At 45.3% G+C, this 12,938-nt stretch overlaps 1 long non-coding RNA gene across 1 annotated transcript in view; it reads right to left on the bottom strand.

The window, feature by feature from the left end:
- The window catches only part of LOC143818555 (uncharacterized), a 419,173-nt gene that overhangs the window by 252,866 nt on the left and 153,369 nt on the right, over positions 1 to 12,938 (bottom strand). The gene's annotated exons all lie outside the window — the stretch shown is intronic.

Genomic DNA, 12,938 nt, shown 5'->3' with positions numbered 1-12,938 from the left:
GACCCGAATCAAGGTGCTTTCCCCAGAATACTGGAATAAAACACCCTGAATGTCACCAAAATGTAGTGTAGTGCCAGCCAGCTTTGCCAAAGCTTGGTGGCTTCATTAAAGGGGTGGTTCAGAATGTATATTGATGGCCTGTTTTTAGAATAGGTAAACAATATTTCATTGGTGGGAGTGCAACACCGAGCTCCTCCACCAATCAGCTGTCCCTGATGTGAACGGCAGAAGTGCAATACACGGCCATGGACACTGTGCAGTTGATTGAGCAATGCTGTGTAGCTCCACAACTGAGCCCCTGGCATTGGGAATAGCCCGCTAGGGTAGGTGCACACGGTCAGGAATCGGCAGCACTTTGGACGCAGCTCATGTCTGTATACACACGCACCAAAATTAGCCCTATATACACAGCAGTATACACACACTATCCCTAAATATACAGCAGCATACACACTAGCTCTATATATACAGCAGTATACACACAAACCCTAAATATACAGCAGTATAAACACTAACCCTATAGACACAGCGGTGTACACACACAAGCCCAATATACACAGCAGTATACACACACTAGCCCTATATACACAGCAGTATACAAACACTAGCCCTATATACACAGCAATATACACACACTAGCCCTATATACACAGCAGTATACACACAAACCCTAAATATACAGCAGTATACACACTAACCCTATAGACACAGCAGTATACACACACTAGCCCTATATACACAGCAGTATGCACACACTAGCCCTATATACACAGCAGTATACACAAACTAGCCCTATATACACAACAGTATACACACACACTAGCCCTATATACACAGCAGTATACAGACACTAGCCCTATATACACAGCAGTATGCACACACTAGCCCTATATACACAGCAGTATACACAAACTAGCCCTATATACACAACAGTATACACACACACTAGCCCTATATACACAGCAGTATACAAACACTAGCCCTATATACACAGCAATATACACACACTAGCCCTATATACACAGCAGTATACACACAAACCCTAAATATACAGCAGTATACACACTAACCCTATAGACACAGCAGTATGCACACACTAGCCCTATATACACAGGAGTATAGACACTAACCCTAGAGACACAGCAGTATACACACACTAACCCTATAAACACAGCAGTATACACACACTAGCCCTATATATACAGCAGTATACACACACTAGCTCTATATACACAGCAGTATACACACACACACTAGCCCTATATACACAGCAATATATACACACACTAGCCCTATATACATACCAGTATACACACACTAGCCCTATATACACAGCAGTATACACACACACTAGCCCTATATACACTCCCTGACAGAAGTTATGTCACTTATCCATGTTATGTAAATAAAAGCTTATAACCTGACATTAAATTCATCCATTGGCTGTATACATTATTCTTTTGAAAGCTGAAACCCTGCGAAATGTGGTTTAGGTTAAGAAAATAAATTGGCATCAATGCAGAAATATTGATCAGTTAATGGACACAGAATGGTCAGATTTTGGCAAGACAAAAGTTTTGTCACCTGGTCATATAATGCACACAATCCTAGTTTACATCCTCACCTGTGCTCAGTAAATGATCGGTTAATTAGTGTGTGTGTATGAAAAGAAACCAGCACCCCAGACCTTCACTTGAACTGCAACTTGAGCTCTGACAACATGCAAAAAAATCCACCCTGCGACCAAAGCCTGGATTATCATCAGGCTGAAGACCAGATCCACTGCAGAGGTGGCTGGCATCTTTAATGTGTTTCAGTGTCAAGTACAAAGAATTCAAAAAAGATTTGACGAGACTGGAGATGTGTTTGACAAGCCCAGGTCCGGCAGACCCCACAAGACAACTGCTCAGGAGGAACGTTTGTTGGTTGGAAAATCCAAAGCAAGCCCCTCTTCCACTGCAGCAGAGCTCCAACAGGCCTGGTCACTTCAATTCCCTTTGTCAACTAGAAAAGTTTGTAGGATTCAGTCTCGAAATGGCCTCCATGGTCGAATCAGTGCCCAAAAGCCAGCACTAAACAAAAGGCAAATAAAAAACCGTGTGGCATTTGCAAAGTCCCACAGCCTGCTAAACAGATGAACGCTGGAAAAGTCAAAGAAGGTGGGTTTCTCTGATGAATCTTTAGTAGAATTACACCACTGCAAATACTGCAGGAGACCTACTGGAGCCGTATGGATCCAAAATACACCCAGAAAAGTTAAATTTGGTGGTGGAAAGATCATTGTCTGGGGTTACATTCAGTATGGGGGTGTGCGAAACATTTGCAAGGTGGAAGTGGAGCGCCCCCACACCGCCGCAGGGCCGAGGGGTACCCGGAGCAGGGCCTCTAGGTCTCAGTCCTGGGGTTGTCACGGTGGCTAGACCCGGTCCGTGGCCCTGTCTGTCAGTGGGGGACGTCCGGTGCAATAAGTGGTGTAGTAACGGTGTAGCGGTGCAGTTGTGGGGTGCAGGTCGCGGTAAATAACGAGGACACCAGGTTGCAGTCTCTTTACCTCTTTACTGAAGCTCTCTGGGTCCTCAGTCCAGAATACGGCTCACCAGGCTGCGCAAGTCCGGCCGGTCCAATGGCACTTCCAGAGCTCTCCTTGCAGGTGGAAATCGGTGCCTTCCTTCTAGCGCTATGTGTTGCAGTCCTTCCCTGCTGTGCTTACGGAAAGTACCCCACAACTGTTGTGTCTGTTTCTCGTGTTCCCTCACAACAACTTAATTCGCAATGATCTTCCTCGTCCCTCCAGATACTATGGTAGGAACGCACCCGTATGACGGGGAGGCTCGGAGATCTTCCGGGACTCTATCTGCGCCCCTCTCCTGTTGGTACCCCCCTTTGCCTTCCTGGGTGATGCGTGAGACAGTCCGCCTCAAGCTAACTGCCCTGCCGTAGGTCTGAGGTATGGCTTGAAACTCTTTACCTCCTCGGCGTTCCGGCCACCGGTAGTGCGCCTCAGTAAGGTGCTGCCTCTTTCAGCACAACCCTCACTGGTATCTCCTTTCGCTTGATTTCGTTTCTCACTCAGCACAATCTATCTCGCTTCTAGTCCTTTCTTGAGTCCCGCCGCTTCCAGGAGCCTGCGCGGACCCGTTACGTTCTTTCAATGCCAAGCCTCTGCCAGGATCCCACCCCTGGCAGAGACCCTACAGTCTCTCCCTTCACAACACCCCCTGCCACAGGGTGTTGCTCCGTTCAATCCCGTCAGCGTTCTCTCTAACTTCCTGCCTGACCCCCAGTTTACCCACTATGGTGGGGAGTGGCCTAATGAATAGCACCCTTAGCTCCCCCCGGAGGCCCAGCTGTGAAATGAATTGGTGACTGTGATACCTGCTCAGAGAACTCCTTCAGTGCCATCGAACGCACCATGGCCCCCCTTAGTGGCTGAGCCATGATACTGCAACGACCAGGACTCTGGGGCGCTGCAGAAGGCAATATCAATAGCCTAAAATATCAAGAAGTATAAGTTACCTCTTATATTCCAAATCATAAAAGGGGTCAAATTCTGCAGCAGAATGGTGCTCCATCTCATACATCCATCTCTACAACAAAGTTCCTCCAGGTAAAAAAGATCAAGGTGCTCAAGGACTGGCCAGCCCAGTCACCAGACATGAACATCATTGAGCATGTTTGTGGTAGGATGAAAGAGGAAGCTTGGAAGAGAAAACCAAAGAATCTAGATGAACTCTGGGAGGCACGTGAGACTGCATTCTTTGCTATTCCTGATGACTTAATTAATAAATTGTATGAATCATTGTTGAACCGCATGGATGCAGTCCTTCTAGCTCATGGAAGTCACACAAAATATTAAATATGACTCTAATATCACCACAACTTCATTCACCAATGTTATGCAACATATATTTGTATTTTAAGTTAATTATTTGCTTGAATATCACATTACTTTCTGTGGGCGACAAAACTTTTGTCTTGCCAAAGTCTGACCATTCTGTGTCCATTAACTGATCAATATTTCTGCATTGATGCCAATTTATTTTCTTAACCTAAACCACATTTCGGTGGGTTTCAGATTTCAAAAGAATAATTTATACAACTAATGGATGAATTTAACATCAGGTTATAAGCTTTTATCTACATAACATGGATAAGCAACATAACTTCTGTCAGGGAGTGTACACAGCGGTATACACACACACTAGCCCTATATACACAGCAATATACACACACATGGTACTAGCCCTATATACACACACACTAGCCCTAGCCCTATATATACACACACTAGCCCTATATACAAAGCAGTATACATACACTAGCTCTATATAAACAGCAGTACACACCGTAGCCCTGTATACAGAGCAGTATACACACACACAAACACACACTAGCCCTATATGCACAGCAGTATACACACACACACTAGCCCTATACATATAGCAGTATACACACTGTGATGCAGTGACCCCTGTTACAGGTAGGGGGCGCTGCATGGGCTCCCCTGAATACGTATGGAGGCGTATTGAGGCCATAGGAATACATGGCAGTCGCAGGCATAACTGTGGTAATGAGACAAAGTCAAAGCATTATTGTGAATGGCCGGTATGTGTGTCGTAGAGGTAGATACTCTGCACTGTCAGCCTAAAGTAAGGTTGTTCTGGGACCTGTAGACCCACAAGTAATTGTGTTGTTTTAGAGGGAGTCTGGCAGGGCTATTTCTGAGAGCTGGGCGGGTCAAACTAGCCACACACACCACCCACTTATGGGAGTGGTTACAGCTTGATAATTTGACCAGGGTGTGGGTCACATGGTTCCTGCAATGGAGTCTGTATAGGTTCTTGTGGATGGACCTGAATGGTTCTTGCCTGGAAGGTCCTGTGAGAGGAAAGGCTTCGGTTTTGGGAGGTTCAGAGTGTGGGCTGGATCCCTGAAGAGCACCTGGTGAGGCCGAGGTCCTGGAAGGCCTCTGTGTTGGGAGGTCCTGGGTGTAGGACTAGATCGCTAAAGACCACATGGGGGAGGCCTTGGACCTGGAGGTCTGTGTGTTGGACGGTCCCACGTGGGGACAGACGTCCTGAATAGCGCACAGAGGCCGTGTGTGCAGAGTCCGTGATGGCACTGCATTGGGGAAGCTACAGCCTGAGGATCTGAACTGACTGATGTGTGCCTGCCAGGCAAGTTGGTGATCCTAGTTTGGCAGTTTCCCTGGAGGAGAGAGGACTGACAGGAGGTCAGCGTGTGAAGCAGGAGCTCCAGAAAGGTAACACCCGGGAAGGGGGCTATCATAAGGCAGAGACGTGTCTGCCAGTGGAACAGACTGTTGGTGGTTGTTGTGTTCCACAGACTTTGATGAACTGTTCGACGTACGGTCACCCATGGTAACTGGACGAAGTGAGAAGTCCAGCATATTTAGTGTTTTTTGCGTTGCGTTGCGTTTTTGCGAATATGAAATGAAATAGTGAACTGTGCATGTCCCGGTTTATACTGCATAAAATAAACCGGAAATAAGAGAAAAAATTTGAGTAACCAAATAATAAAGATAATAGAGTACAATTTTATTAGAATATCATTAAAAAGAAGTACAAAAGTTGATGATCAGGACAGACATAGAAAAATAGCATTCAAAGGGAATGTACACAAGAGAACATTGTTGGTACAACTATCCTGTTCCCATGATTGGGATAGTCTATGTATATAAAGAGGCAGGCCCAGCCAAAATGTACTTCATGGCTATGATAACACTTAATAATGTTCAAAACTTACACTTTTGAGATTATTATGAGGATTTGGCGAGATTTTGCTCAATTTCTGCTCCAAAAATTCAGTGTAAGGCCTCTTTCACACGTCAGTATGTCCGTTAACTGTGTTTACAGTTTTCACACGTACCAGAGACACTTACACTTGTAGACACATTCAAATCTGTGTCTCTGCGCACATGTAAGTGTGTTCCCATGGATCGTGTGTCTTTGGGTAAAGTATGCTGATATCACGCTGCCGCTACGCAGGTAGAAGAAGCTAAACTAGATGGCAATAGAGTGGAGGGAGGATTGCACACAGCAGGAGCAGACCTGCAATGCAGCAGCAAGGCCACCACCAGGTGGCAGCAGAATAGCAAAACAAGCCGGGTCGATATTAGTCTGAAGCGCAGTACAAAAGGAATAAACAAGCACAGAGTCAGAAATAAGCCAAATGGATCAATGCCGGTCAGGAGCAGATATGACAAAGACAAAAGACAAAACAGCAGGTCAGAGTCCAAGCCAAATCAAGTACCAGGGAGTCTAAACACGAAAGGGGAACACAGAGATGGAATGGGAAAGAGGGGAATTAGCAGACACAGGTACAGTAAGCAAAAGCAGCAGGACAAATAAGGGTTCGCAGAGTCAGCAACACACGCCGTAGGTAGAAACTACAACTGATACCGCCTGCAGGATGCAGTGGAGAAAACTAGCCGACCTGATGCCAGAACGAGGCAGGGAAAAGTTAACCCTTGACATGATCAGACCAGGAAAGAGAGACAGGATACAAAACCCAGTCTAGATCAAGACGGCTGACATGTCTGTTTTTTAGCAGCATGGGCCTCAAAACATCTCACATCAGTGTGTCATCAGTGTGACACGTACCGGCACGTGCGAAGCAGCGGTACAGTTATTTTTAAATAAAAACGTAAAAGTGTGTTTTGTTTTTCAAAAAAATGAATATATATTTTCTGTGTCTTTATTTACCATATAACTATAGGATTAGTAATTGATGTGTGTCTTATAGATGCCTCTCCATTACTAATCCGTGAGCTTGACACCAGACAATGCAAAGGTGACATCAACCTCACAAATATTACCCCACTTTCCACCACCACGGGGCAAGTGGGAAGAGCCAGGCAACATGCCAGAACTGGTGTATCTAATACATGTGCCTTTTCTGGGTGGTTGCGAGCTGCTATTTTTAGGCTGGGGGTCAATATCCATGGCCCCTTACCAGCCTGAGAATACCAGCCCCAGCTGTACGCTTTAGGCAAGACTGGTTGTCAAAAATGGAGGGGACCAAACAACGTTTTTGTAAATTATTTATTTAAATAATTAAAAAAAACAACATGGAGACCACTCTATTCTTCATAACCAGCCTTGCTGAAGCTGACAGCTGAGGGTTTTGCCTGGCTGGTTATCAAAAATATAGGAGAACCCATGCTGGTTCTTTTATTTATTCATTTATTTATTTATAGCTCAGGTGACTGATGAATACTCCCATCAGCCAGTGCCTGCTCTCACTGTTATTAACGGCAGCAAGTGCAGGCCGATAGAAATAATAGTCCCATCAGCCACAGCCTACTCCATCTGTTATCTACATTATTTCTATTATCTCTATGCAGTAGCATCTATTGGAACAGTATAATGACGCCAACCTGACAGTATATGTGGGTTATTAAGCACAGTCCTGCTGACAGGTTCCCTTTCAATCTAAATTCTAATACATTTGTTCCTTTCTGCTCTAAACGTACCCCCAAGCCCTGAAGAGGGAGAGTAAACCTTGGCTCATCAAAAAAGACTAATTCCTTAAAAGATTCTTTATTTAGTATACTTTAAAAAAAAACAAAACACAAAAATTGTGAAAAACCAGACAGACAAAAAAAAAAAATATAGACAGAAAAAATAATCAAAAAGTCAGTTGCTGGTCTGTATCCTAAAGTTAGTGTACCAGTAGAGCTACTATAAGACCTATTTGGCCCTAAAATCGCCCTGACTGGTCCCCTACCTGTCAGTGGAGGTTGGCACCCTCTTGAAACGCAAATGGTGCCCCCACTCAGCGGCGGCTAGCCCTCAGTTCCGTATACATCCCTATAATAGGACAAAAACTACAAACACGATATCCCAATGTAACAAGAAATAGATGCCTTGGTAATAAAAACCGTATTATGCAGAGAATCTAAACATGGGCCTAGCCAACAATTACCCAGTGTATCAAACCATTAAATAGAAGCCCAACCAATTTGCTCGTGCCTAATGAGATTTTTAGTAGCACTAGGAGGGGGGGGGGAAGGGGGGGTATGATATAATTAACTGACCCTCCACAGTCCCTATTTGGCAAAATCCCTGCCTGGCTGCGGAGGTTGGCACCCTATATAATGCACAATGTGGCGCCCCCGCTCAACGAAGGCTGGCCCTTTCTCTCCATAATAATCTCTCCCCTAATACACCTATCATAATGATGAAATATGAGGACAAGAGAGAGGTTATAGGGAAGAAAACTCGTGATAGATTATTTAGGAACCAATTTATGTTCAGAAAACATTCATCTTTCAAATCTGATAAGATCAGGTGCCATTAACTTGGGTTAGATATAGACAGGCTCTAGTGCAATATTTGTTGCTCCTGCATTTACCATTTATAGATCGCAGATAAACAGTAGCTGAAAATAATATCAGATTTCTATTGCATTGTGCCCAAATAAATCAGCCATGTTTGCCTATTCACAAAACATATCATAGACAGATCCACCTTCTATTGCACTGTGCCCACACAGATCAGCAAACTGATCATTTTCAATGTAAAATTTAGCTTGAACATGTTAGATCAGCATTGCCTCAACGCGTTTCCCTCCCATGATAAGAGTTCCTCAGGAGGCCCGTGGTAACTTTAGTGTTCATTCAGAACATCATGGATGTCATCTGGTTGCAGGTGTAAATAAAGGCGGCTAACACCTGGTGCCGACTGTTGTGAACTGTGTTTCTGGGCTCCCTCTGGTGGTCACTAGCGGTATTGTGTGAGGCATGTCTTGTTGCAGGCCTAGGCTCCAGCTGTGTCATTAAGCAGCGGGTGTTCCCTATTTAGGTCTCCTCTGGACTCAGTCTCTTGCCTGGCATCGTTGTATCCAGTCCTATAAGGTCTCCTCCTGATTCCTTTCCGTCTGTCTCATGCAAGAAAAGCTAAGTCCGTTTTGAATACTTTGGATCATTTGCATTTTTCAGTGTTTTTGTCCAGCTTGCTTAATATGTGATTTTCTAGCTCGCTGGTAGCTCTAGGGTGCTGATATTCTTCCTCCGCACCGTCAGTCGGTGTGGGGGTTCTTGAAATATTCAGCGTGGATGTTTTTGCAGGGTTTTCTGCTGACCGCATAGTTCACTATCTATTTTCTGCCTATCTAGACTAGTGGGCCTCACTTTGCTGAATCTAGTTCATCTCTACGTTTGTGTTTTCCTCTTGCCTCACCGTTATTATTTGTTGGGGGCTTTTTATATCTTTGGGGTTCAATTTCTCTGGAGGCAAGTGAGGTCTTATTTTCCCTCTAGGGGTAGTCAGTTCTCCGGCTGGCTCGAGACGTCTAGAATCAACGTAGGCACGTTCACCGGCTACTTCTAGTTGTTGTGTTAGGATCAGTTATGCGGTTAGCCCAGTTTCCACCTCCCTAGAGCAGTTCTTTTGTTTTTGTTGACCTTGCCGGAATTCCTGAGATCCTCTACCACTGGGATCATAACAGTATGCCAGGACAAACGAAAATGTTTATTGCATCGCAGAAGCGGGATTAAAAGAAGTTCTGAGTCTTTTTTTTTGTGTTGCTGCAGTTTGCCTAGCTTCTTCCATCCCCTTTTACTCTGAGTGGCTGGAGCTCTGCTGCAGATATGAATGTCCAGACTCTGACTTCTAGTGTGGCTAAGCTTGCTACTAGGGTGCAAAGCATTCAGAATTTTGTTATCCATAGCCCTATGTCTGAACCAAAAATACCTATTCCTGAGCCGTTTTTTGGAGATAGATCTAAGTTCCTGAATTTTAGGAATAATTGTAAATTTTTTCTGTCTCTGAAACCTCGTTCCTCTGGTGATTCCGCTCAGCAAGTAAAAATTGTTATCTCCTTCTTGCGCGGCGACCCTCAAGATTGGGCCTTCTCTCTGGCGCCAGGAGATCCTGCATTGGTGAATGTTGATGCGTTTTTTCTCGCACTTGGTTTGCTTTATGAGGAGCCTAATCTTGAAAATCAGGCTGAAAAGATGTTGCTGGCTATCTCTCAAGGTCAGGACGAAGCTGAGGTGTATTGTCAAAAATTTCGGAAATGGTCCGTGCTTACTCAATGGAATGAGTGTGCCCTGGCCGCAAATTTCAGAAATGGTCTTTCTGAAGCCATTAAGAATGTGATGGTGGGGTTTCCTATCCCTACAGGTCTGAATGATTCAATGGCTCTGGCCATTCAAATTGATCGTCGTTTGCGGGAGCGCAAATCTGTTAATCCTTTGGCGGTGCTGTCTGAACGGTCACCTGATTCTATGCAATGTGACAGAATTCTGACCAGAGCCAAGCGGCAAAATCATAGACGTCAAAATGGGTTGTGTTTTTACTGTGGTGATTCAACACATGTTATCTCAGCATGCTCTAAACGCTTAAAAAAAATTTTTTAATCCTGTCGCCATTAGTACTTTTCAGCCTAAGTTTATTTTGTCTGTGACTTTAATTTGTTCATTATCTTCTTACTCAGTTATGGCTTTTGTGGATTCTGGTGCTGCTCTGAGTCTGATGGATTTGTCGTTTGCCAGGCGCTGTGGGTTTGTCCTGGAGCCTTTGGAAGTTCCTATTCCTCTTAGAGGAATTGATGCTATGCCGTTGGCAGAGAATAAACCTCAGTATTGGACGCAAGTGACCATGTGCATGACTCCTGTACATCAGGAGGTGATTCGTTTTCTGGTACTGCATAAAATGCATGATGTTGTTGTTTTGGGTCTGCCATGGTTACAGGCCCATAATTCAGTTTTAGATTGGAAAGCTATGACTGTGTCTAGTTGGGGTTGTCAGGGGATTCATGGCGATTCTCCATTGGTGTCTATTGCTTCTTCTACTCCTTCTGAGATCCCTGAGTTTTTGTCAGACTATCAGGATGTATTTAATGAGCCCAGTTCCAGTGCCCTTCCTCCTCATAGGGACTGTGATTGTGCTATAGATTTGATTCCTGGTAGTAAATTTCCTAAGGGACGACTCTTTAATTTATCTGTGCCAGAGCATGCCGCGATGCGGAGTTATATAAGGGAGTCTTTGGAGAAGGGACATATTCGCCCATCATCTTCTCCTCTTGGTGCAGGATTCTTTTTTTGTGGGCAAGAAAGACGGGTCTTTGAGACCTTGTATAGATTATCGTCTTCTGAATAAGATCACGGTGAAATTTCAGTATCCTTTGCCATTGTTGTCTGATTTGTTTGCTCGGATTAAGGGTGCCAGTTGGTTCACCAAGATAGATCTTCGTGGTGCGTATAACCTTGTGCGCATAAAGCAGGGAGATGAATGGAAAACAGCATTTAATACGCCCGAGGGTCATTTTGAGTACCTGGTGATGCCTTTTGGACTCTCTAATGCTCCTTCTGTGTTTCAGTCCTTCATGCAGGCGCGGGCTGGGCCAGGTGGCAAAGGGGCATGTGCCCCCCGGGCCGGTCACCAAGCACTGCAGCTGATTCGGGCTGCTGGTGGCCGGCCGGCGCTGTGTTCTCTATGTCCTGGCAGCTGCCTCACAGTGGAGCAGACATGCCCCCTGCCCCCTGTGTGCGGCCGGCTGCAGAGGTAGAGGGAACACTGCTGCATGTAACTGCTGGAGATCTGCATGTGGACGGCTCAGACATTAGAGAGTACCTTCAGCTCTGTGTGCGGTGAGGAGGCGGACGCTGCTGCTCACCTACCGATTAGTCCGGGGCCGGTCCCTATAGTATCTGTGGCTGCTCTGCTGATGCTCACACATTTATTGCAGGAGTCTGAACTTTCACCCTGTCAGTGCCAGGTCATCGGCTCCAGAGTCACCAGACTGCAGGAAAGTTCAGTCTCCTGCAATAAATCTCCCTATACTGATAGTGACCAGAGACTGTCTGCAGAATCCAGCACTGGAGTGATCACGACTGAACCTGGTGACTGGACATCACATGCTATATACATGGCCCCCTGTATATATACAGTGCATGTATGTCCAGGGCCAGGTGCAGGATTGATCCATCCAGTGTATGTAACATTGTATATCTGTGCCTGTAGTATACCACTATCAGGGGCGTAACTACACAGGTTGCAGCGAGGCCCGGAGTGCTAAGGGGCCCCTAAGCACGCTGAGCTACAAAATGGCCGCCGGCCCCTTAAATCCTCTTCACAGGCCATGGTGCGTGCTCTCTTGGTGAACGCACTGTCCAAGGCCGTGGTGGCCCGCATGAGCACGGCCCTCGTTCGTGCTTGCGTACACGGCTGCAGCCTTTGTCAGTGAAGGCAAACAGGAGAACGCACGCACCAGGCCCTGTGCATAAGTTTGAAAAGGCCGCCACCGCGCGCAGAGACGCCTGAGCCTCACTGTGTCTGATGCTGGCCAGAACCAGCGTCAGAGAACAGAGCTCTCCTCACCAATCCCCGGCCTGCATCTGCTCCACATCCTCCGCACCTCCGATGCTGGCTGGACAGTGGACCCTCCTCATCCTCCCCTATCTCAGATGAGACCCAAGATGAAAACTTTTTAATGTATATGCAGCATTTGCAGTTTGACCTGTCTAATGTATATAGACTGTTGTATATATAATAGATAAGTGATACTGCAATTATATACCGCAGTAGCACCTATATAATGTATGTACAGCAGTCTATATACATTATATAGGTGAAACTGCAGTACGTACGTTATATAATTGATACCACTGTGTGTAATATACTGCAACCGCTGTGTATAGCCCATATAGATCAGCCACAGTGTATATGTGTGTGTGTGTGTGTGTGTATATATATATACATACATACACACACACCCACATATACATACACACACACACACACGTGTGTGTGTGTGTCTATGTGTGTGTGTGTGCATGTATGTGTGTATGTATGTATGTGTATATATATGTGTGTGTATGTGTGTATATATATATATGTGAGTGTCTATGAGTGTGTGTGTGCGCGCATGTATGTATGTATGTGTTTAATAAATAATAATAATAATAATAA

Source organism: Ranitomeya variabilis, chromosome 3 (assembly GCF_051348905.1).
Source record: "Ranitomeya variabilis isolate aRanVar5 chromosome 3, aRanVar5.hap1, whole genome shotgun sequence".
Lineage (NCBI taxonomy): Eukaryota > Metazoa > Chordata > Amphibia > Anura > Dendrobatidae > Ranitomeya > Ranitomeya variabilis.
Note: the sequence above shows the minus strand (reverse complement) of the source record. Positions and strands in the feature narration are given on the sequence as shown.